Here is a 7,643-nt window from a genome sequence, read left to right as displayed (position 1 = left end):
TTCAAATTCAAATTAAAGTTTTTTTCCCTTTGTAGATTCTATAGATTTACAAATCTGATTGATGTACTTCATATCATTTCCTCCCTTTCTTGTTCATTTATTAACACGCTTTCCCCCCTCTCTCCACATGCCCATTTCCTCTTGTCTCCTTCCTCTTCTCTCTCATACATATAATTCACAGTATTAACAGGATTTTTCTCAGGCAGAGATGGAACAATCACCACTTTCATTAGTCCACATGTTCAGGCTTTTAACAGGTATTTGCTGAGTGCCTCCCATGTCCTTGGCACTGTTCTGAATCCTGTGACTTCAGCAGGAACAAAACAAAACCTTTACTCTTCTGGAGCTCACATCCTAGTGTAGGTAAGCAACGGTCCGTGTTAAGTGCTGTAAAGCAGGAAATAGTAAAAGTGCCATTTTACTTTCCAAAACCAGAAAAGGTCCTTTTGAGCAGCTAATGTTTGATGGTACCAGTTATGTGGCTATCTAGGGGGAAACATGCCAAGTAGAGGAAAGAACAGGTGCAAGGTCCTGGGGCCTAAGTCAGCTGAGTGCATGTGCGGCATTTGTGCTACAGCAGTGAGGAGCAGTGGGTGAGGAGAGCGGCAGAAGTTTCATCAGGAAGAGAGTGGGGCACAGATGATGCAAGACCCCAGAGCCACAGTGAAAGGGGAGCTTTCACTTGCGCACAGGGGGTTGTTATGGGGTTTTGGGCGCAGGGCCAATAAGCTACGCTAGAAGGTTGCGGCTGCTGTGTTGAGAATAGACTCCAGGGAGGCCAAACAGATTCAGTGGAGAGACTGCAGTCACCCAGCTGAGAGGTGATGGTGTATTTATGCCTTTGCATCGTCCCTTCCACCCTGAAGCACAATTGGCCTGTATTACCAATAAGATATTCTCTTTGGGGAACTGTTCATCTTTCTTCTACATGTTCTCATTATTCATGACCACCCCCATGGCCTATCTAGAGAAGCTTTCTAAATAAGTGCTTTATTTCTAGCTGATGTTCTATGTAAAAATTTTAGGCTCATTTATTCTTTTAAACTTTTAGCAACTCTATTGAGGTGTAATTTCCATGTCATAAAATTCACCCATTGTTAGTGATTTTCACTTAATTTGGGGAGCTATGCCACCATCACCAGTCCAGTTTTAGAACATTTCTTTTTCTTTTTTTAAAAAAGATTTATTTAGGGCCTCCCCTGGTGGCGCAGCAGTTGAGCGCTGGGCTGCGAAGCTGCCTGCAGCCTCTGTAGCGCCGGTTTGATCCCCGGCCACTGGTGAGGGTCACACATGGTGCTACAGATCTCTCCTGCCGCACCCGCTGCTCCCCTCAGCAGTGTATTTCGTCAGTCTGCCTTTTCTGTTCCCCGCTCTGGCTCTGGTGAATTCTCTCACCCTCCTGCGCTTCTGACTACCCAGTGCTTGTATAAATAAATAAATAATTTAAAAAAAAAAAGATTTATTTATTTGTTTATTCATAGAAGAACTGGGGTGTAGGCCAGAGGTGCAGGGGATGAGAGGATTCACCAGAGACAGAGTGGGAGCAGAACAGGTGGATCTACTGAAATACACTGCTGAGGGGAGCAGCGGGTGAGACAGGAGAGGTCTGCTGTGCCATATGTGTGTTAGCTCCGTGGCGGGGGATTGAACTCAGGTTGTAGTAGTGATAGTGCTGAGATTTAACCCCTATGCCACCAGGGAGGCCTCTCAGTTTTGGGACATTTCTATCACTCTACAAAAGCTACCTCATATATGTTTCAGTTGATCCCCTCTTCTTTACACAGTGCCAAGCATATGCTGATCAGCTTGCTGTCTTTATAAATTTGCTTCTTCTTGAAGTTTCATGTCACTGAAATCACCCAGTATGTCATCTTTTGTGGCTGGTTCCTTTCACTTAGCATGTTTTGAGACTCACGCATGATAGCAAATGCATCAGTAGTTCATCATTTTTATTGTAATATTCCATTGTATAGATCTACCATATTTTATTTATCTATTCACTAGATAATTGAAGGGTAGTGAGGGAAATGTGGATTATTTCTGGTTTTTGGTTGCTATGAACATATTTCATTCCCTCATTTGCATTTCCCAAGTGAACATCTTCATAGGCTTACTAGCCACTTGTTTTGTGAAGTGTCTATTCAAATCTTTCCCCCATTTTCTTTTTTTTTTTAAACTGTACAAATTTGAGCTGTACAGCATGATGTTTTCTTTTTTTTTAATAGATTTTTTAAAAAGATTTTTTTATTTATTTATACATGCCCTGGGTACAGTCAGAAGCGCGGGAGGGTGAGAGAACTCACCAGAGCCAGAGCAGGGAGCAGAACAGGCAGAAGGACCGAAGTACACTGCTGAGGGAAGCAGCAGGCGGCAGGAGAGGTCTGCGCGCCATGCGGGACCCTCCTCTGGTGGCCGGGGAGCAGCCGGGAATCGAACCGGCGCTGCGGAGGCTGCGGGCAGCTTCGCAACCCAGCGCTCAACCGCTGCGCCACCGGGGAGGCCCTTTCCCCCATTTTCTAATTGGGCTGTTTGTCTTCTTCTTACTGAGTTGTAACAGTTCTTTGTATATTCTGATTTCAAATTCTTTATCAGTTGTATAATTGGCCAGTACTAAATGTTTACACTGTGGACAAATTGACAAAATGAAGTATTTAAAAAAGCTAATGGACACACTAATAAACAGGGTAAGTCTTCTAAGGTTAAGAGGGAAGGGGGGAGGAGAAAAGTTGAAAGGGGTATAAGTGGTGGTGGTGGTAAAATTTTTTTTTAAACTTTTTTTAAAGATTATTTATACAAGAACTGGGGTACAGGCCAGATGTGTGGGAGGGTGAGAGGATTCACCAGAGACAGAGCGGGGAATAGAATAGGCATTCTGACCGAAATACACTGCTGAGGGGTGCAGCGGGCGAGAGAGAAGAGGTCTGCTGCGCCATGTAGATATCTCGCCCACTGGCCGGAATCAAACCCGTGCTGCAGAGGCTGTGGACAGCTTCACAGTGCTGTGCTCAACCACCTGTGCCACCAGGGTAGGCCCTGGGAAAATATTTAAAAAAAAAAATCCAAAACATCTAAGAAGCCATAAAACTCAGTAAAAAAGCAACAACAAAATTAATTAATTAATTAATTAATTAATTAAATTCTTCCTTATTGGGGCAAGAGAATAGCCTGTGTCAATTTACAACTAACCCTATGAAATCATTCATTTATTCATCAAATGAAAAATAGATTTGCTCTCAGCAAATTTGAAATCTATTATTCAACTCTGAATCAATTTCCTCCTCTGACTGTTTCAAGCCCCCTTGTGGCCAATGTTAACTTCTAATTCACAAGTAGGAGTCTTAGGGGGAAATAAAAAAGAAAAAACTATGCTTTAAGTTTTGTTGAAAATCAAGTGACATATATGTAAGGGATTATTTCTGGGCATTCCACTCTGTTCCTTGATTTAGATTTCTAGCCTCATAGACACAACACTGTGTTGATTACTACAGTCTTTTAGGAAGTTGGGGTTTTTCACCCAGATTTTTTTTTTTTGTCTGTTCTCTTACCTCTAAATGTCCATATAATTGTTAGGATCACCCTGTTAATTTATACAAAAATGTCTGCTGAGATTTTGATAGAGAGTGCACTGAACCCATTATCAGTAATGAAAAGAGTTTATTTCCCCAATCACCTAGGCTGGCTCTAATTTTTTCAGCAGTCTTCTATAGTTTTCAGTATGCAGAACTTTTTCTTATTTTATAGAATTTATTCCTAATTATTTCTTCTTGATGCTATAGTAAATGGAATTGTATTCTTTCTATCATTGTTGGATTATTTACTAGTGTATAGCAATATAATTGATTTTGTATATTGAGCTTTTACTCTATGACTTGACTAAACTAACTTATTTTGTTTTTTTTGGGGGGAAGAGACAGATTCTTATAGGAATATCTACACTTAGGATCATGTCATTTGCAGATAGACTTCTTCCATCCTTCCTTCCTCCCTTTCCAATCTAGATAACTTTTTTTTTTAAAGATTTATTTATTTATACAAACACTGGGTACAGTCAGAAGCATGGGAGGGTGAGAGAATTCACCGAGCCAGAGTGGGGAGCAGAGCGGGCAGATGGACGGATGAAGTACACTGCTGAGGGGAGCAGTGGGCGGCAGGAGAGGTCTGCGCGCCATGTGGGACCCTCCTCCGGTGGCCGGGGAGCAGCCAGGGATCGAACCAGTGCTGCAGAGGCTGCGGGCAGCTTTGCAACCCAGTGCTCAACCGCTGCGCCACCAGGGAGGCCCCCAATCTAGATAAATTTTATATATTTTTCTTGTCTTACTGCACTGGTTAGTGCCATATCAGATATGATATTGAACAGAAGTAATGAGACTAGACATCATTTGTTTTCCAATTTTAAGGGGAAACATTCATTCTTTGAACATTGAGCATGATGTTATCTGTAGGCTTTTCATAGATACATTTAGTTGGGTGAGGAAGTTCCCTTCTGTTTCTAGTTTATTGAGAGTTTATATATGAAGACGTGTTGGCTTTTATTATATCCTCTTTATGTGTGTCCCTATTGAATTGAACATGTGTTTTTTCTTCATTCTATTAAAAGGGTATATCACATTAAATTCATTTTCAGATTCTAAACTAACCTTACATATCTGAGAGGTAAATGCCACTTGGTCAGGGCTTATATATATTTTTTTATATGCTACTACATTTCATTTTCTAAGTATTCCCCCCCATACACACACACACTGTTTTGGCCTTGCTCTATTACATACCTTGGATCTAGGTGGACTGTGATGTCTTTGTGTGGGTATGGTATAAGGATATTACTGGTCTTATCAAATGCACTGGAAGATACTCTTTCCTCCTTTAGTTTATGGTTTGTGAAGGACTGGAATTCTTTCTGGCATGAAAGTTTGATAGAATTCACTAGGGATGCTGTCTGGGCATAGGGTTTTACTGACATGGGTCTATCCAGATGAGCTAATTCTTCTTGAGTCAGCTTTGGTAATCTGAGTTTTGCTAGGAATTTGTGACTTTGTCTCGATTGTTAAATTTATACATATAAAGCAAGTCATAAAATTTCCTCATAATTATTTTAACTTCTAAGGGGTCCATAGTAGGCTCATAGAAGTGAAAAAGGGCAGGTGCTTTTTCACTCTTTTTAGAAGTTTGGTACTCTGATTAGAAAATAACTGGAAAGTGTAATATTTTCATCTACTATCCTTCCCTGTTCCCATCCAGAATAATTCTCTATCAAAGAAATTGGTTCTTGAAGGATTAAAGGAATTTTTGAAAATAAGAAGTAAAAATGACCTATTGTTAAATTATGCTGTTCATTTTTTTCTTGTTTTTATGTAAAGGAAACTAGTCTTTCAATAGATAGATGCAAACATTTTCCCTAGTTTTTCTGTCGTATTAATGGCAGAGCAGAAAACTGTAAAGAACCTGGGTTCCTGATATTTTGTTGTCTGGTAGAGCTGATTTCACCTCTTTGTTCTTCTTTTAAATTATTTTTCATAGCTATCATATAATTTTTTCCCTCGCTTGGTTATCCAACTAGTAGTTTCATTCAGAGTGCACAGGGTTTATGGGCTGGCTCAGGGATGCTGCATCTTTACAATATCACAATGCGGCACTATTTAGAGTTTTTCTTGCCTACCGAGTCTCTGTTTCCTCAAAATTAACAAGGTCTTGGGCCTCCTTGGTAGCACAAGGGGTTAAGACACAGCCTATGAAGCTATCACCAGCCACTGTGGCTTGAGTTTGAGCCCCGACCAGGGAGCTACCCACATGGCGCAGCAGACCTCTCCTAACTTGCCCACTGCTCACCTTAGCAGTGTATTTCAGTCAGTCTGCCTGCTCTGTTCCCACGCTGTCTCTGGTGAATCCTCTCGCCCCTGCATCTCTGGCCTGTACCCCAGCTCTTGTATGCATAAATAAATAAATCTTAAAAAAAAATAAAATAAAAGCAGAGGCAGGGACTTTTGGAATGGCTGAGTAGGGAGCTCTGCAAATCCTCTCCCCCAAAGGCTCTAATGAAATGGAAACACTGTCAAAAACATTCACTTCAGGAGTCTGGAAGTGTCCCAGAGACACAAGTCGAGAATCATTCAGCCAAGAAAAGTGACTAAACCTTGGGAAGATGGTGGGTGTCTAGGGCCTTCGCACCTGCACCTGCTTCCATGTCCCCCTCAGCTGCATGGAGTGGCAATTCTAGAGGGTAGGGCAGATTGTGAGGTCCTGTCCCCTCACTGTTGGAGGGATTGGCCTGGGAGGAAGCAGAATTTGGAAAAACCCACCTTTGGGGCATTGTCACAACAATAGTGATCTTGGTGCCAATTATTCTGGGAAGACTGAGGTCACCTGGGGTTATGATACTGTCTGGGGCAAAGAGAGATCAACTAGAAATTTAAGAGGACAGTTTGGGGGACCATGACATTCATAATGAGCTTCTTGATTTGGGTGGTGACTATGCAGTGTGTTAACCCTGAGAAAATTCTTTAAGTTGTGTATTTAAGATTTGTGCACTTTTCTGTATGTTGACCACTGGTATCTAGAAAATCAGAGACTTGCTTGTTGGCTTTGGAAACACCTGCCCTTGCTAGGTGGGGGCACTCGCATTTGAACCCAGTCTGATTTCAGTGTGTGCTTTTAGTCTTTCTGCTTTACTGCTTCTGCATATCAGGCAGTACAGGGGAAAATAATGAAGTATAGACTTTTTGAACTTAAAAACCCATATTTTAATTAGTTTTCTTTATTTTGCAAGTGAAGAAACAGAAGCCCAAGGAAATCTCCTACCTCTTAGTTAGCGCTTTCCCCATCCCGTAACACCATGATTTCTTATCCAAATCCGGTTTGTTATCAAAGCACCCTCAATCAACCAGTATGCGTTTCAAGGCTTACTTACTGTTCAGGCAGTATATAGCACTAGGCTGTTTCACTCCATTTCCATCACTCTGTGGTCTCCATCCAAAATTTTATGTTTGCTAACATTGCATTTTGGTGCAAATCCATCAAGTATACTTAAGCATGCACAGTCCATAAATTACACATGGGCATGGATATTTTTCCCTCTATAAACCATCCTGATACTTTGATTATCTTATATACATCCACTTAGAACATAGATGAGAGTGTCATCTAATAAAGGGAATCACTTCTTGTATAGCGACACCCTTGAGATAACTGGAAAGGGGAATTTTATCACACTCTGTACAGGTCACAATAACAAGATGTGATTCTCTTTCTATCTTCTACAAAGCTGTTGGCTATATGAGATCTCTGAGAACCAAAATTGTCTCCAAATGTCAATTTTCTGTAAAGTTTTAGGACATGTGTTTTGGATGAGCCTGTGGGTTATTAGCTTAGTGCCTGCAAGCGCTGTGATATGGACTCTTATTTGAAGTGACTTTGTAGATACAGTTCTGGGAAAACTGACATGACAAGACTGCACCGTGCTGTGTGACCTTGGGTAGGACTTTCTGGGATTTGCCTTTTTTGTTCAAAAACTAAAGTGCTGTAGAGTGGAAAGGCACCTGAGAAGGGTCTATTCCAAATCCTTCATTTCTTAGGTGAGAATGGATCTGGGATTTGGTGGTCCCACAAGCTAAGCTCTCTAGGGGTCTGGGCTGAGTTAGGATGTGGTA

Source organism: Talpa europaea (assembly GCF_964194135.1).
Source record: "Talpa europaea genome assembly, chromosome: 13".
Taxonomy (NCBI): domain Eukaryota; kingdom Metazoa; phylum Chordata; class Mammalia; order Eulipotyphla; family Talpidae; genus Talpa; species Talpa europaea.
The sequence above is the reverse complement of the archived record's forward strand: the minus strand, read 5'-3'. Positions refer to the sequence as shown.